At 42.8% G+C, this 25,058-nt stretch overlaps 1 long non-coding RNA gene across 1 annotated transcript in view; it reads right to left on the bottom strand.

Moving 5' to 3' along the window:
- Nucleotides 1-25,058, bottom strand: part of LOC131743858 (uncharacterized) — a 64,104-nt gene that overhangs the window by 27,622 nt on the left and 11,424 nt on the right. The window lies entirely within an intron of this gene.

Genomic DNA, 25,058 nt, shown 5'->3' on the forward strand with positions numbered 1-25,058 from the left:
TTCCACTTCATCCATCCATGTGTCCTGCCATTGCTGTTTTTCCAGCCCTTTACATGGCCTCTCGCCTGCCTTGGGTCCACTTCCCCTTTGTCCCCCACCGGCCACTCCTCCCACACATGGTCACTACGGTCTAAGGGAGCGGCCACAGGGCACTTGCGACTCAGGCCTGGTCAATATACCTGTTTAACAAATATTTATGTGGTGCATACCCTGAGCTAGGCCCTGTTCTAAGTCCTTTATAAATGTTAATTCATGTAAGCCTCCTAACAATTCTATCAGATAAGTACTATTATTTCTCCCATTTTATAAATGAGAAAACTAGGACACAGAGGTTAAGTGACTTGGCAAAGGCTCACCGCTAAAGAGCTTTGCTTTCCTCTGACCTATACATCGGTTCAGGGATGGATGGACGTGTGACCAAATAAGAGCCAACACAATGCACTTGCTGGAGTTTCTCAGAAAGAGGCTTGTTCTTCTCCCCTGTGCTTGAAGTGGGGTGTTTGTGAGGAGCAATGCAGGCACCTCGTGACCAGAGGGAGAAGATTGAGAATGGAGCTGTCATAGAACTGAGGGCGAGAAAGAGAGAAACTGAGTCCCAGTGACAAAATGGGAGCCCCTGATCAAACACTGCCTGAAGCCAGACCTCCTCCTGGCCTTTTCAGTTTGGTGAGCTAGCGAATTACCTGTCTGCTTACAAAAACTTTGGGTTTGGCTATTCTTCACTTGCTAGCCTCCTTCCTGGTCTCTCTGCATCCAGCTCTTCCCTTCCGGCCCTGCCTGACCCACAGCCATCCCAGAAACATTTTAAAAGTACAACTCAGATCACATTACTCCCTGTTCAAAACCCTTTGACTCTGTTTGCCTTTGGCTTAAATTCCTTGACAGGAAATGACAATTTACCCTTCCAGCATTTTCTTCAGGACTCTCTCAAACACTGGGTACAGGAACGTCTCACCATCCCCCAAAGTGCCCTGATCCCTCCTATTTCTGGCTCAGGCTGTTTCTTCTGCAGTTCTTCCCAATCCACCTGGCAAATCCAACCCATCCTCCAAGGTCCGGCTGTCAATGCCACCTCCTTGTGTCTAGCCACAAGTCCCAGCAGGCACCCCACCCTCATTCCATACACCCACACTTCTCTGCTTTTGCAGCCCTTTGCTTATAAACTCTCTTTCAGTACCTGACCCAGTCTGCCTAGATGTGCCCAGATGCCACCTCGAGGGAGGACCTGAGATCTGGCACTGGTGCACCCCCTGCCCTACACTGCAGGTCTGGGGATGTCTGCTCCTTCATGTTACAGCAATCTAACCCTCTGATGCTGTTCTTATTTAAGTGCGAAACTTCCTGAGGGGGAAGGGGACCCCGTGGAGGGGGCTGGTCATTTCTGAGGTTCGAGGTGGTGGTGACTGCACTCTAGCCGGAAGCGCTGGCGGCTCTCCGCATGTCAGCCTGAGCTGGGCAGCAGCTGCTCCACCCTTTCCCGCCAGTCCACCCGCACAGCTGTCAGCCCTCCAGGGTTGTTCAGACTGCGGGATAAATGCTGTCTGTCATGCGATCCAGGGTTACAAATAACCCAAAGGTCTGACCCTCTAAGAGCCTGCAGGGGATCTTCCAGGTGGGGTAACATTTCTCTGGCAGCTCACCCCACTTCCACCTAAGCTGCCTGGGGTCTTTTATCTCTCAGTAGAGTCTCTCCTGACCCAGGCTTGGGGCTGGCAAGTGCACTGGCTCCCACCCCTCCTGGGGCTTCCCAGCCTTCGGTGCAACTGCTGAGGTCACAGCAGACGCGCTCCTGCTAACAGACACTGTGCGGATAGCAGTCCCTGCGCGCCCACTTGGCTAAGCTCCCCTCTCACTCCAGCCCCAGGCAGTCCGCCAGGGCTTCTCAGAGCCTGTCATCAAAGAGGGACACAATCATCTCTATTCCCCCAGCCTTCTTTCCTGCCAATGTCAGGACCAGATGGAAAGTTTCCACTAAAGTTTTTCTTTGGGAGGCTGCCATGGCAGGAGAGCAGCACTGTGGACACAGGGGCTTTCTCTTCCTGCCCAGGGCAAGAAACTGATCTTTGGCTAAAGTGAAACTTCAAGCCTCTGCCATTTGGAACATGCTTCCGGGCAGCAGATGATACCTGCAGCTCTAAGAGGAGGGCAGCCAAGTGCCCCAGGCCATGGGGACGCTATGTGGGAGGTGGGTGAGTGGAAGAATGCAGGAGTAGAAAAGGGAAACCTATTTAAAAGCTGATCACTAAAGCCCAAGACTCCTTTGGGTGCCTTGATTCCAGACTTGTCCCCTCCGGTGGAATCCTAAAGAACTTTATGCTTTCTTTAACACCATCCCACCTCCCCCATCCATCCCCGACCCTCCCATAAACACAGCAGCAGCAGCCAGGAAGAAGAGGCTGAATGAGGGTGGGGTCAGAACGGATCTCAGTGCAGAACCTAGAACAAGTGGAGCTTGTATTCTGGGCTCTTGTTCCTTTAGGTTCTCCTTGACTGATGTTCCCTTGGGGTCCCATCTGGACTCTTTTCTCAATCACTCAACAAATAATTGATCAGCATCTATTTGGTAACAGGTTCTGGTGTCACAAATGTTGTGGGAACAAATCTCAGTCCTTAAAGTTACAAGAACTGTAACTTTATTTTTCTGAAGCATAAAACTATTGAATTACCTTAAACTCTATTTTGAGTCACCATTTACCTAGCTGAGTTTGCAATGACTCGTGGGAAAGCAGCTCACCTTTTTATGTCTCAGGGCTTTGTGCACTTTCTTGGGCTCTAGTGGAAGAGTGGCTGCAAAGCTGAAGAAGAGGTCTCCAGTCTCCAAGTTTCCAGGCTCCAAGATGCACAGAGTAAACCAGGGATGCAGGCCCAGAGGAGACTCCAGCTTTTTGTTACCGATGAGACAGCTGGCTCCTAGATCCAGGAACGGACAGGCCTGCAACTGAGGATTCTAAAAGTCTCCTGGATTTGTCTTTTCTTCTACCTCCCAGAGCTCCTTAGTGTGGGTGGTTCTCATGTTTTGCCTGCACTACAACAATAGATTATAGTTATAGTAATGAACAACTATTTTTCTGACTCCAGAGCTGCTCCTCTTCTTCTGGCGAATTCTCCTTACCCGTCTCTGACCATGTATCTTTTTTTTTTTTTTTTCCTGAGGGGGCCACGCCATGTGGGATCTTAGTTCCCCAACCAGGGATAAAACCCATGTTCCCTGCAGTGGAAGCGGGAGTCTTAACCACTGGACCGCCAGGGAAGTCCCTGACCATGTATCTTGAAGGGAAACTGCCATTGCCTTGAGATATTGTTATCCTGGCTTCTTTTGATTGGACCAGGGATGAACACCTGACCCAAGCTTGGCCAGCAAGAGCCCTTCATTCCCTGGTTTACTTGATCTTGGGACAGAAGCAGTCATTCTCTGGTACTAGTTAGAGTGTGAGATCTGAGGCCCAGGACCTGAGAGCAGCCATGTGTCATGTAGAGTGAGTCAGCCTGAGAGACTGAAGGCAACATGCAGAGAAGATCAGAGTTGGCCCCAAAGCTTGGGAGCTCTGGCAGTGATCTAGATCCAGGTTCTAGGTTTTCCTAAAGCCCAGCAATACCTCTGCCCTTCCTGTGGTCAGTGTGCTAATCCATTCCACTTTAGCCAAGTGAACTGGGTTTTTGCTAATTGCAACAAAAAGTACCTGGTAAATATATCTCCTAATTGGTCTTCCTGTCTCCAGGCTTGCCAACCTCCAATCCATCCTCCAAATAGCTTCCAGATGGATCTTTCTGAATTGCTGATCCAGACACACCATTTTCTTGCCCAGAACTTTGCAATGACTTCCAACCATTGAAGAAGAAGATCCAAATTCTTTAGAAGGGCATTCCTATAGGCTCTGGCATCTGAGCCAACATTCCCAAACTCATCTCCTGCCTTTTCCATTTCTTCAACTTACATAAGCCTACTCCCTGGTGCCAGAACTGTGCAATCCACTCTCACAGCTCTAGGGGTTGCTCAGACTTTCCCTTCTGCACTGAAATGCCCTTTCCTACTGAATGGACTCTCACTTGTCCTTCAGGATCCATCTTTGGTGTTCATGATGATGATGCCTTTCCCAATACTCAAACCCAAATCAGCTGTTTTCTTAGTTTCAATTTCAAAGTGCCTTATTTGTTCACCATTCAGCAAATATTTGTTGAGCAACTCCTATGTGCCAGGCACTGTGCCAAGAGCTGATGAACTTGAACAACACAGTTTTTGCTCTCATGGAATTTAGAATTGAGGTGGGGGTGGGTGGGAGGCAGGTGGGAAGTATAGAGCTATTTGATAGGGTGCTTTTGGCCCCAAGTAACAGAATAATTCACTCAAAGTGGTTTAAGCAATAAGTGCTATAGCATAAGAAGTCAAGACGTCGGCAGAATTAAGAGTTGATGAATTCAATAGCTCAGTTATGTCTAGGTTTGGGGATATAAGGTAGGATAAGGGAGCAACCGTTTAGGACTCTCCACACCATGCTATCTCATTTAGCCACTAGAAAGAGTGAGCTAGAGCTATATACCCTAATTTGGAAAGGTCTCTAAGACATACTGCTATACGAAAAAATTGTCATAGAATAGCATTCTAGTGTGATTCAATTTATCAATTATAAAATGATATGTCTATGTGAATTAGTTTATAAATGCACTAAAAGCAACTCAAAGTCACCTGGAAACCCAACTAACTGTTGAGAAGGATTACTTCAGGGGAGACGTGAGAGGTGAAAGGGGTCTTGTACTTGTTACTTTGCATGTTGAAGTATTATTGAAACTTTTATAATGAGAATGTAGCCAGGAGATACAAATTAAAGTAAAAATGAGATATCACTTTATATATCAATATTGGTGAAACTGGAAAAAAGCATAAAATCTATTGCTGGTGGGGATATGGGGAAAGGGTGTTCTCATTCAGGGCTGGCAGAAATGGGAAGAGCTATCTTGCCCTTTTTGGAAAGTAGTCTGGTGGCATCTATTACAATAAAAACACATATACATTTTGACCCAGTAATCTCATTCTTTTCCTATAACTCTATTGAGATATAATTCACATGCCATGGTTTTTAGTATATCCAGAGTTGTGCAAGAATCACCACAACCAATTTTAGAACATTTTCATCACTCCAAAAAGAACCCCCGCCCGCCCTGCATTCACTAGCAATCATTCCAATTCACTACAACCACTCTTCCCACCTGGCCCTAGCCAACCACCAACAATCTATTTTCTGTCTCCTTGGATTTGCCTATTTCGGACATTTCATGTAAATGGAATCGTACAACATGTGGTCCTTCGTGACTGGCTTCTTTCACTTAGCATGATGTTTTCAAGGTTCAACCATGTTGCAGTAATTTCATTCTTGGGAATCCATTCCATGGCAATAAAAGCATTTGTGCCTCAGGACAGATGTACAAGAATGTTTACTGTAGAAATTTTCATAACCATTAAAAAAAGAAAAAAGAAGAGAAAGAAAAAAGAAAAACTGGAAATGCTGAGGACGCTCATGAACAGGAATGGAATACACACACCATGGAATATGATGCAATAGCAGAAGGATGCACGGGCGCCATGCCAGTTGCATCAGAGGGAATTGCTTAAGCGAGAAAAGGGAAGATATAGAAGAATGCATATTATATTCTAACCCAATTTTCAATATATAAACTAATTTTAAAAATACTCTTGATGTAGGCCTTATGCCTGAATCTGAGAAGACCTGACCTGGGTTCAAAGATGGCAGAATGAAACCCCTGAATACTGTTAGTCCTACTCACAAGCTCCATTGAGCCTAAAAAGTATATGAGAACAGCCCAGACAAAGGGAACATCTGAAAGAGGGCGGTTTTCTGTGGTCCCCTTCTTTTCTTCCTGCAGAGGGCTCCAGTCAGGCGAGGAGGATGTCTTCCTGGGCTTTTGCTTTCTACCCCCATACAGGCCTGCCAGTGTCTGCTTATGCCACACACATGTCAGTCAGCGATCCTGCTCCTCCACAAGCCCTGTCTGCCAGGCTCACTGCCCAGGGCCTGGGAGCTGAAACTTGCTGGTCCACACTGAGGGAGCTCCCCTTCTTGGTGCCTGAATCTCAGGTTGCATGACTTCCTGCATTTGCAGGATCTAGGCCTTTACCATTTATATCCACTTAGGAGCTTTCTGTGGGCAGGCCTGGCTATGGCTTCACCCAGTACGTGTATAGACGGAGAAAGATAACCAGGTTGTAATCATGAGCTCTGGGAGCAAGTAGGTCGGGGGTAGAAACCTGGTGGTAAAGGGAAGACAAGAGAGGGAAGGGGGCGCTAATAATAAAAGGAAAAGAAAAACAAAGAGGAACCACATACGACTCGCGTTTATGCATCTGGAGAAAATTCTACATATTTTAAGACATATATAAAGAAATTAAAAATTAAAAAGACAAAGAGAATAGATGTGCTACTTGGCTAATTTTAAAAGGATTAACACAGAAAATGCCAGCTACCTGACTACAAGAAGGACTCAATTCTTCCTTGCTGTTTTCTGTATCTCCCCCCCGGGAGGGGTTTTGTGTGGAGGACTGTGAGCTCACAGGCTGCCATTTGGCTCCCTGTGTGTTTCCTTAATGCAGCTTCCTAGAGCATATTAGCCGCTTTCCTATAAAATTCTACCATGAATAATTGAAATTAAGCAGTTCCAGTCAAAGTAAGGCAACACAATGATACAGTGTCCTCATTTTTCCTGTTTCTTATATCCTCTCTAGTCCACAAAAAGTGATCATTTACATTAAATTGAATTTCCCTGTCTTATTGCTGGATTTGCCAGGTTCCACTAAATTGATTGTTAAGTAAAAGCAGCAAATGAACTGCAGGGAAATCTTGAGTATATGTGTCTGAGGAAGAATTGTTAGCTCTTATTCCAAAACTTCTTGATTAATTGAGGTGAGAAATTCCAGGCTTGTATGAGTGGCTCAAAAGCCATCAGAGTGGATGAGAGCATCACAAATCCCAATCTTTCTAACTTTCTTCTCTGGAATTCTCACGTGTTGACTTTCTATCCTAGATGGCTTACCTCATTGTGATAGGTGAAATGGTGCTCTCCCAAAAGGTATGTCCACTCAGAACCTATGAAGGGGATTTATTTGGATAAAGAGTCTTTGCAGATAAAATTAAGTTAAGGATCTCTAGATAAGGTCATCCTAGATTAGGATAGGCCCTAAATCCAATGACACGTGTCCTTAGAAGGGGAGGAGAAACACAGACAAGGGTGCTGTGACGATAGAGGCAGATATTAGAGTGAAGTGCCTACAAGCCAAAGAACTCCAAGCATTGCCAACAACCAGCAGAAGCTAAGAGAGAGGCATGCAATGGATTCTACCTTAGAGCCTCTAGAAGGAACCAACCCTGTGGACTTGATTTAAGACTTCTGGCCTCTGAACAGTGAGAAAATTAATTTCTGTTGTTTTAAGTCACTGTGTTTGTGGTAAGTTGTTACAGCATCCCCAGAAAGCGAATACACTCAGGGTCTATTTTTTTTTTGTTTTTTTGTTTTTTTGCAGTATGCGGGCCTCTCACTGTTGTGGCCTCTCCCGTTGCGGAGCACAGGCTCCGGACACGCAGGCTCAGCGGCCATGGCTCACGGGCCCAGCCACTCCGCGGCATGTGGGATCTTCCCGGACTGGGGCACGAACCCGTGTCCCATGCATCGGCAGGCGGACTCTCAACCACTGCGCCACCAGGGAAGCCCCACTCAGGGTCTAAATATGGCTGCTGCATTGCAAACATCACATCCCACACCATTATATTCAATGCAGAAAGAGAACAGGACAAGGTAGAATTTTATTTTTTATTAGTTGAACTTTACTCCCCTTACTTCTTATTAGCCAGGTCATGTGGTCACCACTGACTGCAAGAGAATTTGGGAAAGTGAATATTTGGCAAAAGGGAGTGACAGGAGTTTGAAAATGTAGGGGAGTGTGGGGAAGGGGAGGGCATTTTTAGTTATCAACAATGGCTATTGTCATTTAATGACTGGGGACCAGAGATCCTAGAAGTCTTCTAACATGTGGTTTGTTGAGACATACTGGAGATCAGTTATGAGTTATTCCTGCAGGCTCAAACCTGACTGTTCTGTTAACAAGGAACGGGAGGGAGGGGGGCAGGAGGGGTGGTGGATGGGTGGGCAACTGACAGTGACTGCTACAATGTGGGAACGGTGCACTGTGGTTCAGTAGCAGAATGTTCTACAAGGTCATGGCATAGAAACTGATTGGGATGAGAGCAGGTACTCTTGGTTTTTGTGGTGTGCGGCCAGGTTCATTCATTCATTCATCTGTACATTGATTCAGTGAGCACAACTTGAATTGGTTTAAATTTAAAAAGGTTCAGTTATTACTACACATGACCAAAAGTCCACAGCAAAATTTTCAGGGTCTCCAGTGACTCCAGTGCTGACATCAGGACTTGGTCTCTCTACATCTCTGTCCTTTGGCTCCGCCTCCTCTGTGTAATTTCATTTGAACAGGCTCCTCCCACTCAGAGGTGAAATGGCCATCAGAGGTTTCAGGCTCACATTCCAGTATCCCTGGGGAAGGCGGGCTTTTCTTCACAACTGTGCAGAGTCTAATTGGGCAATCTGAGGCAAGTACTCAAGCCTGCGTCACCTCTGTGACTAGGGCGTACATTATACAGTCTGTCAAGGTTTGGATTACATGGTGGCCCATGGAGCAGAGAGGAGGCGGTGTTGGTAGCAGGGAGGTGGATTCAGCCACTCAAACCACATGCACTCAGAGTGGGGAACAAGTGATTCCCCAAGGAAAACCAGGTGCTTTTTAAAATAATTGAATGAACACAGAGCAGGCAAACATGACAAATGCCCACTACACTCCCAATCTGTAAACTGAATGCCATTGTGTACAAGCCTGAAATAGATGTATATGGTTCAGTGCAAATTCATCATTGCTCTTAGAGAGGGGAGGGCAATTTAGAGTGTAGGAAAGACCTTCTCATAGGGGTAAGGCGTCAATAACATCATCTAGGTATACAGGAATAATTAAGTCCCGTGAAGGAGAAGCTGACGATGCTCTAGGAAATCATCCTGAATATTTACATTCAATTAGAATCTGTAATACTTAACAATCTGTCAATTTAAGGTGTAGTGTTGGACATTAATCAGACTGTCTGGTTTGATGTTTGGAGGGCATTCCAAACATCAGAAATACCAAAATGAGGTCCAAGGTCCCTTTCTATTTAATGGCTATCATTGGTCATACAAATTACACAGCTCATTTGTGGAGAATAGTATGAGGTATGAGTGTTTGGGATGATTTTTGAGGTGATACTTTTGGCTTCCACTTAAATAAGGACATTAACCTACTGTTAAATATACATTAACCTTACCAGCTGAAGAGGAGGAAGAAAAAAGAAGTCCTTTAAAGTTTGTAGTAGCCACATGGACCTGTGGGCATGTCACCAAGCAACAGATTTAACTAGTGCCACTGTTCATGGTTTGAGAGGAAAAGACAATTGCTAAAATGATTTGATCCCATAGACGGAAATAGTCTTCTCCATATAGTTCTATACAGTATGTGAGCATCTCACACCAACACCCTAAACTTTGCCTTTTGTATATCTTCAGTTTTTCACCAGAGTATAACAAACATCCCTGCATTCTGTTACGCCAATTCCACGCACTGGCAAAGAAGAGCTCCAGTTCACAATGATATATGACTTGGATTCATTCTGGGCTTAGTTCCCCAGCAAACTTCTATCTTGCCCTTGAAGATGACCCTTCTATTACTCAACCATAAAAAAGAATGAAATAATGCCATTTGTAGCAACATGGATGGACCTAGAGATTATCATACTAAGTGAAGTCAGTCGGACAGAGAGACAAATATCATATGATATCACTTATATGTGGAATCTTTAAAAATGATACAAATGAACTTTTCACAAAACAAACAGACTCACAGACATAGAAAACAAACTTATGGTTACCACAGGGGAAAGGGGATGGGGGAAGGATAAATTAAGAGTTTGTAATGAACAGATATGCACTACTATATATGAAACAGATAAACAACAAGGACCTACTATATAGCACAGGGAACTATATTCAATATCTTGTAATAACCTATAACGGTAAAAATCGGAAGAAGGATATATACAGCTGAATCACTTTGCTGTCCACCTGAAACATTGTAAATCAACTACACTTCAATTAAAAAAAAAAAAAGACCCTTCTAAAAAGGATTGAGGAGTATGGAGAACTCCAACCTGCTCTCCCAGAAACAGCATGGTGGTGGGAGCCATGTATTAGGTGTGCATTCTTTGGAGGGCAAGGTTCACAACTTAAAGTTCTCTGTCTCTGGTGCCTCCCCAGACATGCAACTCTGTGCCCAGCATGCGCTTTTAGTTACTGCTTCGTTGGAGAGAGAAAAACCAAGTGCATCTCACACATACTTTCTCCCTCTAAGATTCCCTGAAATTTAGGGACGTGTCATCTGCCTGGAAATGCTTAAAGGCTTCCAGGTGTCAAAGCAACACTTGAGTGGGCTGGGCACCCAGGTGTTTGGAGAGCTGTGATACTCTAAATTACTTCTCAGTGTTGTGCGTTCTCATACTGTCATATTCTTCTCTGCTTTTTACTGCATATTGATTATTGAAAAGATATATAGATCTGGCACGAAGAGGTCTTGGAAAATATCAAGAATCAAAGTTATATATAAATAAATATATTCTTCTGCTTGAATGTCAATAATAACAATTACAGTAACTAACACATTCTGTTCCAGACACTCTGCTGATTACTTGAGATATAATATTTCATTTAATCCTCACAATAACTCAGTGAGGTACCTACCTATTATTCCCATTTTACAGATACAGAGAATGAGGCTAAAGAGGCCAAATAACTTGCCCAAGATCACACGGTAAGTGACAACACTGGGATTTGAACCCAGTGTTGACTTTTAAGCCAGAGCCAGTTTGACTTTTCACTACTATCCAGTTCTAACCCTTACCATGTATGGGACCGTACATAGTATTATCAGTTTTGATTAATAACACATTCTGTTAAAATAAGGTTGAGGGCTTCCCTGGTGGCGCAGTGGTTGAGAGTCCGCCTGCCAATGCAGGGGACGCGGGTTCGTGCCCCGGTCCGGGAGGATCCCACATGCCGCGGAGTGGCTGGGCCTGTGAGCCACAACTACTGAGCCTGCGCGTCTGAAGCCTGTGCTCCTCAACAAGAGAGGCTGCGATAGTGAGAGGCCCGGGCACCACGATGAAGAGTGGCCTCCGCTTGCCACAACTAGAGAAAGCCCTCACACAGAAACAAAGACGCAACACAGCAAAAATTAAAAAATAAATAAATTAATAAAGCTGTGATGTAGACAATCCCCCTGAGCAATGCTTAGGAAGGGAGAGGCTGGAGGCCAGAAAACAGTTAGGGTTGTGGTAGAGACCGCTGGTATGCTCTCTTGTGTAGGTTAGAGGGACCTATGGCCCCTGCTATGGGCTGAGTTATGTTCTCCCAAGACTCCTGTGTTGAGTCCTAACTCCCAGGACCTCAGAATGTGATGGCATTTGGAGATAGAGCCTTTAAAGAGGTGATTAAGTTAAAATGAGGCCACCAGGGTGGGCCCTAGTCCCATCTGACTGTTGTTATAAGAAGAGGAAATTTAGGGATGGAGAAGTTCCAGGGCTGCACACAGGGGAAAGACCATGTGAGGACAAAGCAAGAGGGTGGCCATCTACAAGCCAAGGACAGAGGCCCTGGGAGAAACCAAACTTGCCAACACCAGGTTTCAGGCTCCAGAAGTGGAAGAGAACAAATTTCCATGGTTTAAGCCACCCGGTTTGTGGTACTTTGCTACAGCAGCCTCAGCAAAGTAATATAACCTCCAATTAATTTTCAAAAGCCCTGTGGTCAAGAGTCTGTGGAGGGCATAACATGCACAACTTTCAGATCACATCCTTATGAGGCAAGGGGCTCGTGCTGCCCTTACCTCTTTCCTTCCCATGGGCTGTGGATTAGTGCTGAGCGACCACTCTGCAAAGCAGGCACCACTGGGGAAGGCTGAACAGCAAGATGCAGGGAGCCCGGGCCTTTGCCACTGTCACTGTGTCACACCATCAGGAGTGTCGGTGTGAAACTGTCCTGTGAGAAAAAGAAACTCCATCTCTTGTTACAGTGGACGGGCTTGTGTCCTAATTCACGCTGCAGGCAGGCTACTCTCAGTTCTGGCCGGTAAGTAGAATTCAAATAGTGAGGCCACTGGGAATGGACAGAAGGAAAGAAACTGAGGAAAGACTGCGATGAATGGGGTCCCGACGGTGCAGAGGCTTCCTCAGCATCACCGGGAGCCTGTCAGTACTTAACAGAAAGAGGTGTGGGCACCCTGCTTCTCAGTCTGATTCTCTTGTCTTCTGTTTCTCCGTGGTTTTCTCCCTATACTCCCTTTAACCTCCCACCTCCTCCAACCTCTGTTCAACCCTTGAAGGATTCTTTGGTAGCTCCTCATTTTCTCCTGCAATCTTCTGACAAGAGACCCCATAGACTAGAGGGGACCAGCAGTGCCAGTGTTAGGGAACTGTTGACCGAAACCACCCACCTGGGCCAGGCATGATGGTAACCATTTGCAATGAGTTGTCTTGCAACAAAAGGTCCCGATAAGGAACACGATGCTAACCGGAGGAATTCAGAACAGGCCAAACGGAGGGGAGAGACGCCAGTCCCTATGTCCTACCAACTTCTCAGAATTCTTCTTGCTGGAATCCATCTTAGTTGAGAGATGTGTATGCCACCAGGAAGGATCCTGAGTCAGATCAAATATGGGCCATGCAAGATGACTGGCCAGAGACAACCCAGAAACTAACCCCATTACCATGAAACCCGAGACTGTGAGCCACGTGGCAGAGCAGTTCTCCTGGGTTCCCTGACCCCGCTGCTCTCTGCCCGGGCGCCCCTTCCCAATAAAGTCTTTTGCTCTGTCAGCACATGTGTCTCCTCGGACAATTCATTTCCAAGTGTCAGACAAAAGCCCACTCTGGGGCCCTGGAAGGGGTCCCCCCTTCCTGGAAGCAACATCAGGCCCCTGCTGTTGCAAGCGTATGCTGTGGGCATGCCAGGCAACCGAGAATCGAAGGACACTTTTCCAGTTACAAGGCCCATCAGGAAGCTCAAATTCATTCCATTAAGAAATAAATATTGAGCACTTACTCTGCTTGCCCCATGCTAGCCTTCTGGGGGGTTGTGGGGTGACCGATCATGGGGGTGGTGTACTAAGATATAAATAAGAGGACTTTTGACATTTCTTAAATGACTGTAATATGCTAGGTGCTTTATAAAAATGTGCTTTCTCATTTAAATCTCATAATTCTGCATTTTCAGGATAAAATGGATAATTTCATTTTTTGAATAATTCATTGGTCATTCATTACTTGCTCTTAACAACTAGACTATATTTTTCTATATAGATGGAAAGACCAGAGTTCAGAGTTGGGAAGTTATTTACTTAAGCAAAGTTATAAGAACAGACCTGAATTGAAGAGCTAGCTTTGCCACTTAATAGCTATGTGACCTTGACAAGTTACTTACCCTCTGATTCCATTTCCTCATTCACATTAAATGTTAACAGTAAGAAAACTTAACTGTGTTGGAAAGCTGAGGGAATTAAAAGAGAAATGGCATGTAAAGTGCTTAGTTTAGAGCCTGGCATTATACTATCTATTCAGTAAATGTTCGTTGGGAACAAAAATCCCTAAAAGCTTGGCTCAGTGACAGAACAAAAGGGGTTACTACATTTTTACTTTTTTTCAAATGATGACATATGGTATGATCTGATCTTTTGTTTGTTTGTTTATTTATTTATTTATTGGCTGTGTTGGGTCTTCATTGCTGTGTGCAGGCTTTCTCTAGTTGCAGCGTGCGGGGGCTACTCTTCATTGCGGTGCGCAGGCTTCTCGTTGTGGTGGCTTCTCTTTGTCGCGGAGCACAGGCTCTAGGCACGCAGACTCAGTAGTTGTGGCTCGCCGGCTCTAGAGCGCAGGCTCGGTAGTTGTGGCACGTGGGCTTAGGGCTTAGTTGTTCTGTGGCATGTGGGATCTTCCCAGACCAGGGCTCAAACCCGTGTCCCCTGCATTGGCAGGTGGATTCTTAACCACTGCGCCACCAGGGAAGTCCCAGTTACTATACTTATAAGAAAAAAAAAACGTATTCCTTAAAGTGACCACATTTTACTAAGAAAGCAAACTGATGGACTCTGGCATTGAAAGATGATGATGATGGTGATGATAATAGTGACAGTAGGCATTTATTGGTTATATCTCTGTGTCAGGCACTTCGTTTAAACTCTTTACGCAAATTATCTCATTTAAGCTCATTAATGAACCTGCAAGGTAGTCCTCATATCCCCATTTTACCAGTCAGGAAACTAAGCTTCCAAGAGGCCACCTAGGAATTGGTGGAGCCTGGAGGGAACCCAGGTACAGAACCTCTCGTCTGTTTTCCACCCTTTCCAAACCATTGCAATTAACACTGGTGCTATTTTTCCAAGGACACAACAAACCATCTGAATCTTTATAGAATATGGAAGCTTCACTTTTTGTTTTTTTCATTCTTTTTCTTTCCTATAAGAGACTGCCTACTTTAAAATAAGTACTATAAAAACTCTCAAAAATAATTAGAATTGAGATCCTTGGAGACCCTTGCCCTAGACACAGCAAAATCTTATCCAAATGTTTTCTGGATGCAAGACTCAAGAACCTAATCTGTTTTCCTCCAGACTAAGTTTTTCCTTAAACATTAAAAAAAAAATGTTCTGGTAGTTTGATATAGAATTTTAAAACGTTTGTGTGGGGAGGTGAGGGGGCAAGGAATAGAGTCCTGATTTCACTGTGTGCATTTAACAGGCTTCCTAATCTAGATGCTGCATTAAAAGGTGTTTGAGGATGAGTAAGGTTAATTACAATATCTTTTTGAGTCTGAAAAGAGATATTGTTTAAGATTCTAGGATGAATAAGAAGTACAAAGTTACCCAGATTTACTGGGTACTGGTTTCTTCTGCTAGAAAACCAGGATGAAAAATAATCAACTGACAAGGTATCCAGAAAATAACCCAAAAGTCGACAGCCAGGCCAGCTGCAGACAATTACAAAGCATGGGGAATCCAGCCCAACTGAGCCATCCTGGCAGGCAAAACATGTTCACTTGATGCAGAAAATCAGCACACCCAAGGAAGAAGGAGGCTGGCTGGTGGAAAGTGGGGGACCCAGCCCAGAGAAAGAACATCTCCAACTCCCAACAATCTGCTTTGTTCACCAAGGGCACACTCTCCTCCCTCCAGAGCTGACTTTCCAGTGGCCACTCTGAAGCAGGAGACATTCTCAAGGGCTGCCTCTCACTTGGTTCTTCTCCAAAGGGTTTAGGCCAGAGCAAGGTTTCTCCAAGCCTGGAGGGAAGACCCCCCCCTACTCCCCCAGCCTAATCACCAGAGATGCTCCGTCTTCCTCCCAGCCCTGTAGAATCAGAATCTTGGGGCTGGGGCTCAGGAATTGGCCTTTTAAGCTCTCCAGGGATTTCGATCCAAGCAAGAGAGTAAGAATCACTAGACTAATCACTAAGCAATTTGAAAACAGGAATGACGTGCTGTCCACTGTGGTCTTCCTGGAGCCTGGTACAGGGTCTGTGACTAGCAAGTAGTGGATAGATGAATGGATACCAGGGCCTACTTCATTTGGGGTGGGGGTCAGCAACATACACATTGATAATTACCTTAAATGTGAATGGATTAAATGCTCCAACCAAAAGACACAGGCTTGCTGAATGGATACAAAAACAAGACCCATCTATATGCTGTCTACAACAGACCCACTTCAGACCTAGGGACACATACAGACTGAAAGTGAGGGGATATTCCATGCAAATGGAAATCAAAAGAAAGCTGGAGTAGCAATACTCATATCAGATAAAATAGACTTTAAAATAAAGAATGTTATAAGAGACAAGGAAAGACACTACATAATGATCAAGGGATGAATCCAAGAAGAAGATATAACGATTATATATGCACCCAACACAGGAGCACCTCAATACATAAGGCAACTGCTAACAGCTATAAAAAAGGAAATCAACAGTAACACAATAATAGTGGGGGACTTTAACACCTCACTTACACAAATGGACAGATCATCCAAACAGTAAATTAATAAGAAAACACAAGCTTTAAATGACACAATAGACCAGATAGAGTTAATTGACATTTATAGGACATTCCATCCAAACACAGCAGATTACACTTTCTTCTCAAGTGTGCATGGAACATTCTCCAGGATAGATCACATCTTGGGTCACAAATCAAGCCTCAGTAAATTTAAGAAAACTGAAATCATATCAAGCATCTTTTCCGACCACAACACTATGAGATTAGAAATCAATTACAGGGGAAAGAAACGTAAAAAACACGAACACATGGAGGCTAAACAATACATTACTAAATAACCAAGAGATCACTGAAGAAATCAAAGAGGAAATCAAAAAATACCTAGAGACAAATGACAATGAAAACACGACAGGGCTTCCCTGGTGGCGCAGTGGTTGAGAATCCGCCTGCCGGTGCAGGGGACATGGGTTCGAGCCCTGGTCTGGGAAGATCCCACATGCCGCGGAGCGGCTGGGCCCGTGAGACACAACTACTGAGCATGCGTGTCTGGAGCCTGTGCTCCTTAACAAGAGAGGCCACAACAGTGAGAGGCCCGCGCACTGCAATGAAGAGTGGCTCCCGCTCATGACAACTAAACAAGGTCCTGGCACAGAAACGAAGACCCAACACAGTCAAAAATATAAATAAATTAATTAATTTTTTAAAAAAAGATTGCCCTTTTGTGAGGAAAATTTACATTTATAAGGGAAGTCTCCATTTGAAAGGTTATCTCCCTCCCCATACCAGGAATGGAAGGATGACTAAATCTCAAGAAACTCATATCAGTGGAGAAAGCAAAGACTTAAGTCTGCACAACAATCAAATTCTTCCTTTCTTTTGTTTTTAGACGAAGATGGTATTTAAGGTGATGGCTTGGGCCATTTCAGGGCATTACTCAGTTTTCCTGAATATCTCCCTTGCATGTAGGAAGTACACATGTTATTAAACTTCTGATTGTTTTTCTCCAGTTCATCTGCCTTTCATCTTCATTACTTCCATGAAGAACAAAGAAAGGTAGAGGAAAAATTTATTTTCCTCCCATACACATGCAGTGGAATAGCATTCAGGAATATAAAGGAATGAACCATCAACCCATGCAAAAATCATGGATGAATCTTACATGTATATTGCTAAGTGAAAGAATCCAGTCTGAAGTGCTACGCTCTGCATGACCCCATTTATGACACTCTGGAACAGGTAAAACAGAGATGGTAAACAGGTTATGGGTGGGGAATTGAAATATTCCATATGATACTTTAGTAACAAATACCTGCCACTATGCATTTATCTAAACCCATAAATTTTTACAGCCCAAAAAATAAATCATAATATATTCAATCTTAGTTATTTAGGATATGGGAGTGCCACAGGATTAATTTCAGAATTTAACAAAAACTGATTTAGAAACGTCTGAACAAAACTCACTGTTGGTGGTCGGACAAAAGGTGCTGACCTCAGTAACTTTGGAAATAAATGGAATCTGTAGATCAAAGGCAAAATGTACTGTACCTAAACAGTAGACTCTATTTTATAAAGTTCTTCCCCTGGGGGTAGGAGCTAAAAATGCTGAAACCACTGTATCTGTAATCTAGAATGAAGCAAGCAATGAATTCAAAAAATGACAGATGATAGAAGCCAAGTTTCCTACCATTGGAGTAGGAAGTTACAGATAAGCAAAGGGAGAAGGTTACAATATCCATGTAATAATGGATCAGGTTGGTGACATCTATATAAACTTATCTTTAGCTTAACATGGATACAGAGTTCCACATAGAAATCTTTATAGTTAGGTGTATAAGCATAGGTTGGAATACATGCATATATTTCAGTGCATTGTCAGCTGAGTACATCTAGCTTCCAAGTGTAAGTTTTTAATACCATCCCCTAATAAAAGGAATCAGGGACCTTTGAAGAAATGGCTGCTACTAGGACTCAGAGAGTAAATACATGAGCCAGGATAATCTTGAAGTATCATAAAGTAAAGAAGTACCAAGGGAACGAAAAAAACCCACAAGATGTTTTTTTTTTTCTTTTTCTTCTTTTTGGGGGGTGGGGGGCGTGTTGCAAGGCTTGTGGGATCTTAGTTCCCCAACCAGGGATTGAACCTGTGCCCTCACCAGTGAAAGCACAGAGTCCTAACCACTGGACTGCCAGGGAATTCCCAAGATGTTTTCATTTGACATAATCCCATGAGACAATGGAAAAAGCTCTAAAACAGCCAAAGCAAGAATGAACTAAGCACCCAAATACTGTACAGTTGAATTATAACCACAAGTATAAAATAATTATTCAGGTGTCCACACTAGTAAAATAAATAATTACAAACACTTTTTATGAGTTGGGTTAAATAGGAATGTCCTATGCAGAACAATTCCAAATAATTGATGTAGACACATAGGCATCCATCGAGGAAGTAACCCTAACCCTCTTCTGAAGTGTGGGTTCCACACAGTGACTTCTTCCTAAATAAGACGTACAGTATGGACATGAGAAAAATAACTTCACAGCAGGGAAAACTGACAAACACGACCTCAGTCACGTGACCAAAGTTAACATAAACAGTGATAAGTTGCCTTGAGAGCCTGTTCCCTTGACATAAAATGATGAGAAGTGCACTTGACCTCTGTGACCTGCCTCCTCAAAACCCATAAACCCAGTCTAATCACGAGAAAAACGACGAGAAACGGTGGGATTTTTGAATTCCAATTTTCCGCATCATTCCACCAAAAAACTATTAGAAATAATAAATGAATTCAGTAAAGTTATAAAATCAGTACACAGAAATCAATTGCTTTTCTAAACACCAATCCGAAAATGAAAAAAAACCCCAACCCTATTTACTCTTCCATCAAAAAGAACAAAATACCTAGGAATACATTTAACCAAGGGAGTGAAAGGCCTGCACAGTGAAAACTTAAAGACATTGAAGAATAAATTGAAAGACACAAATAAATGGAACGATATCTCGTTCTCGTGGAATGGATTGTTAAAATGTCCATTCTACTCAAAGCAATGTACACAGTGAATGCAATCCCTACCAAAATTCCAATGGTATTTTTCACAGAAATAGAGCGAATCATCCTAATATTTGTGTGGAACCACAAAGGATCCCAAATACCCAAAGCAACCCTGAGAAAGGAGAACAGGCTGGAGGCATCTTCCTCCCGACTTCACACTACATTATGAGGCTACAGTCACCAAAAAAGTGTGGAATTGGCACAAAAACAGGCTCACGGATCAGAGGAACAGAACAGAGAGCTCAGTATTCAACCCACATGGCTGGGGTCAGTTAATTTATGACAAAGGGGCCAAGAACACACCAAGGGGAAGGGCAGTGCCCACAATAAACAGCGCTAGGAAAACTGGATGCCACACGCCACATAACAACACTGGACACCATCTACACTGCACACAAAACTGACTAAAAACCCAGTTTTCCACATCAAGCCCTTCCTGGGTTGCATGAAGACGGACTTCCCTCAACAGTCAGTCGCACACAGGAAGCTTCTCCCCACTTTTCCTCACTTCTCCTCACCTTTTCCTCTCGGCTTCACCTGGGTCGTCAGGAAACTCAGCTCCTGTCAGTATGGACGCAGCCCCAAGTTGTCCTGAAGCCGAAACCCTGGTGAGTCCTAAGGAGACTGAGCTCCTGTCAGCAGAGATGCTGACCCGGGACATCCGAAGGCGAAGCCCAGTCGGTGCCTGAGGAGACATAACTCCTCTCGCCTGCGCGGAGCCAAGTCCTCAGTGGAATGCGCATGCTCTGTGGGTCAGAGAGGCGGTCTAGGACCCCCTGTGGTCAGTGCAGGAAGTGCAGGCCGTGCCTACCTCACAGTTCACTGGAGACAGCGCCCCCTACTGGCAGAACTGCTGAATCTGTTAAACTGTGGAAATTCAAACCTAAATGGAGACAGCATCCCATAATTTCTCCCAAAATACTTAAGGAACAATTAATTGGAAACCGTATGGAATGAAATGAATGTTTATAACTTACACCAAATTCACCCAAAATTATTCATGGACAAATCTTAAATGCAAAACTATTCAAAATTATAGAAGAAGACATAGGGGAAAATTGACAGGAGCTTGGGTTTGGTTATGTACATCATGAGCTCTGAGTTTTAACACACAACACAAAAAGGCAATCCACAAAGAAAAACAAGGAATACCACGGACTTTGTAAAATTAAAGATTTCTACTCTGTGAAAGGCCTTACTCAGAAAATCAAAAGACAAGTCACAAATTGAGAGAAAAATATTTGCAGACACATGTCTAACAAAGGATTTGTTTCAAAACATGCAAAGAACTCTAACACAAACAACCCCATTAAAAATAGGAAAAGCTCTGAACAAACACCTGCTCAAAGAAGGTACACAGATAGTACACAAAACTATGCAGAGAAACATTGGTCTAGCTCAAGTCTCTGAGTCATGTGTGACCCTGGACTAGTCCTATCCTTCCTGGTGGCCTCAGAAAGATGGAGAGGGACAAGGGGAGTGAGGGAAGGTTATGCTTTAACCTAACTCTAACTCTAACCTATAACCCTAACACCCTAACCTATAGCCCTAAACCTAACAACCCTAGACCCTTGATCCTGACACCTCAGCTCTAATCCTTGACCCTGATCATTATCCTCTACCCTGACTATCCAACCCTGACCATAACCCTAAACCCTGACACCTAAGCCCTGACACTGACTCTGACAGCAGACCTTAATCCTAGCAAAGTGGATACCAAGGAATGACTCTATAATCTCTCAAATAAACCAAGGGAATAAATCTTCATGATCTTGCATTTAGCAATGGTTTCTTAGATCTGACATCAAAGCACAAACAATGAAAGAAAAAATAGATATATTGGATTTCCTCAAAGTTAAAAAATTTATTGCATCAAAACTGCTATCCAGAAAGTAAAAAGACAGCCCACAGAACAGAAGAAAATATTTGTACATTATATATCTAATGAGTCTGTTATCCAGAACATATCGAGAAACTCAACAACAAAAACACAAAGAACTCAGTTTTTAAAATGCACAAAGGACTTGACCAGACTCTTCTCCAGACAAGACATACAAATGGTCAACATACAATGGAAAAGATGTCAAACATCAGTAGTCATGATGGAAATGCAAATTCATACCATAATTCAATACCCCTTCAAACACACTAGAATTGTTATAGTCAAGAAAAATAAAAAATAACTAATACTGGCAACAATGTAGAACAAATGGAACTGTAAACATTGCTTGTGGAAATGTAAAATGGTGCAACCTAGGTACACAATACTTTGACCTTTCCTCAAAAAGATAAATGTACAGTATGATAGGATTCAACAACTCCACTCCTAATGAGAATTAAAAACAGGTGTTCAAACAAAAAGTTGTACACGAATATTCATAGCAGCACTGTTCACAATAGCTAAGAGGTAGAAACAATTAAAACGTCAGTCAACAGGTGAATAGATAAACAAAATGCAGCACATCCATGAACTGCCATATTATTCTAACATATAAATGAATAGAGTAAAATGGTGCAACCACTGTGTAAACAATATGGCAGCTCCTCAAAAAGTTAAACACAGAGTGAACATATGATCTGTCAATTCCACTTCAGGGTATTTACTCAAAATATTTGAAAGCAGGGACTGGAACAGATATTTGTACACTCATATTCATAGCAGCATCATTCACAATAACAAAAGGTAGAAACAACCCAAGTGTCCATTGATGGATAAATGGGTAAATGGAATGTGATATATTCATAAGGAAAATTATTCAAGGAAATATTATTTCCCTGAAAACGAAGGAAATTCTGACACATGCTACAACATGGATGAACCTTGAAGTTACTATGCTAAGTGAAATAAGTTAGCTACAGAGGGACAAATTATTTGATTCCACTTACATAAGGTATCCAGAGGAGTCAAATTCAAAGACAGAAAGAATGTGGTTGCAGGAGCTGAGAAGAGTTAGTGTTTCATGGATACAGTTTCACTTGGGGAAAATGAAAAAGTTTGGGAGATGAATGGAGAGGATATTTTTGTAACAATGTAGATGCAATGAATGTCACAGAACTGTATATGTAAAATGGTTTAAATGGTAAATGTTATGTTATGTGATTTTAATCACAGAGGAAAAAATGAAGTACTGATACATGCTACAACATGGATGATCCTAAGTGAAAGAAGCCATACAGGAAAGGCCACCAGGTCACATACCCATCTTGTACTTTAAATCCATCAAGATTTTGAATATGAGGGAAAGTCTCAGTTAGGGTTCCAGAGGGGGAAAAAAAGATAGAAAACTGGATCACAATGAAAAAAGACATTTTCATAGAGTTGGAGCAGATGGTGAAAGTTGAAGTGGACCTGTGGATTGGATTATTATAAGAAATTGTAATGATTCTTATTTGGTAATTAAGTTCTTGTTCCCTGGGAGTGTATCCGTGTTTTGGGTAAAACACACTGGAGTGTTTTGTGTGAAGTGCCAGATGTGAGTACTTTGTGCTGCTATTGAAAATTTTCTATACATTTGAAATTACTGGAAAATAAATTATATTTCAAAACAATCATGACAATAAAAGGACAGAAAAGTAGAAAAGACATGAAACTTTGTATAGAGGCCAAGCTTTACCCAGATCCTGCTCACCCAAAGTGATGATGCAATTCGCCCTTATAAGATTTCACATGTTTTTAAGGGGCACTGTGGCAAGATTATAATAGTAGCCACTATGTCTTGGGTGTTGTGGATGACCTGGATGTGGTAGAAATAGTGGGATTTCTAATTTCAGTTTTGTACATCAAATCACCAAAAAACTATTAGAACTAATAAATGAATTCAGTAAAGCTGCAGCATACAAAATCAATACACTAAAATCAGTTGTGTTTCTATACACAAATAATGAACCATCAGAGAGAGAAATTAAGAAAACAGTCCTATTTACAATAACGTCAAAAGAAACAAATAACTGGGAATGAATTTAACCCAAGAGTGTGAAAGAGTTGCACACTGAAAACCCTAAGACATTGATGAAGAAACTGAAGACACAAATAAATGGGAAGATATCCTGTGCTTTTGGATGGAAAGAATTAGTAGTGCTAAAATGTCCATTCTACCCAAAACAGTATGCACTTCAATGACATTCCTACCAAAATTCCAAAGGCATTTTTCACAGAAACTGAACAATCCTGACATGTGTATGGAACCACAAAGGACCCTGAACAGCCAAGGGGATCCTAAGAAAGGAGAACAGCAGCTGGAGAAAACTCACTCACTGACTTGAAACCATATTACAAAGCTACAGGAACCAAACAGTGTAGAAATGGCACTAAAAGAGGCACATGGGCCAGAGGAATAGACCAGAGAGCCCAGGAATAAGCCCATACATATGTGGTCAGTTAATTTATGACAAAGCTGCCAAGAACATACACCAGGGAAAGGACAGTCCCCTCCATAAATTGTGTGTTATAAAGAGAAGGGAGAGAATTACTGTGTTGGTGCCTTGGGGACATTTGGAGGAGTTTCTGACAGCGGGGATGCAATCTGTCTGTCTTTTCCCTCCTTGGTAGAAATCTCCACATGACCTGAGCCTCTCTAAGAATCCTCTCTGAATTGGGGCCTGAAGACATCAGAGCTGAGATTCAAGTTGTCTTCACAGACAGTATCTCAAGGTTGAGTATAAGTATCATTTCAACAAGGTGATTTAAAATGCTATTTTTGCCCTTTGTTCCAAACGTGTAAGAGGGGAAGTGTTGGTAGGGGCCTAGTGTTTAGAGCTATCTGATTTGACTGGACCTGTTCATTCATCCCAACTGGCCTCACACCCATCTGAGTTACTGGCAATGACCAAGCTGAATCCAGAGACTTGCTAGCGGGAAGGACACTGATGGCAACTTTCCTATTACCTGTCCTGTTGGTTTCTCTGCACTTTCTGGTCACTAGGCTGTGTCACTTCCTACGGTGCCTGGGTATCAGGTTTTTAATATGGTTTTCACCAATTATGAGACTAGATAGAACAGAAATCAGGCCATTCCATGAAATCTCTCTGAAACTGGAGGACAGAGTCAGTTTCTTTATTTTCCTGGTTTAACAGGTCAATTAGTTGCTGCTCCTTACCACCTAGCCCTGTTTTACCATCACACCAGTCAGTCAACTGAGATTTACCCATATTTATATTTACACTGGTTCTACCTCAAAGAGCCTTCTTGATCAAACATGTGAAAGACTTCACCTCAATCTGGAAATACTGGAAAGGTAAAATAAATCCAGTTTAATGTAATTTATGTAAATAATTTATTACAGGGAATTCCCTTAGTGGTAAAGGTCAATATTTACCATCAAATAAAATAAATATAATATCAATATATGTGTTCACATGTCTAATCACGTAAGTTAGTTAATGTGTCTGGCGTACATTGTCATGTGCATGCAGCCTCTACAAGTGGTTGTGCTTTTGTGTACATTACTGTACAGTACTGTATAGAATACAGTACAGTATCTTTATTTCAAGCCCAGGATGTCCAGAAGCGAGCATAAAAGCAGTGGTAACGTAGCTGGTACTACTGTACTTTTCAAGGTACTCTACTGCAAGATTAAAAATGTTTTCTTTATTTTTTGTGCTTGTTATGTATTATTTGTGTGAAAGTATTATAAACCTATTACAGTGCAGTACTATATAGCTGATTGTGTTAGTTGGGTACCTAGACTAACTTTGCTGGACTTACAAACACACTCTTGGAACAGAACTCGTTCTTTTGTAGGGGACTTACTCTATATGCACATACAAACACACACACAATGACGTGGGCACACACACACGTGCACATGGGCAGACACACACCCTCTGCTAAAGTTACCAATAGCTTTTGACGTCAGTGAAACCCCACA

This window comes from Kogia breviceps, chromosome 17, assembly GCF_026419965.1.
Source record: "Kogia breviceps isolate mKogBre1 chromosome 17, mKogBre1 haplotype 1, whole genome shotgun sequence".
Taxonomy (NCBI): Eukaryota; Metazoa; Chordata; class Mammalia; order Artiodactyla; family Physeteridae; genus Kogia; species Kogia breviceps.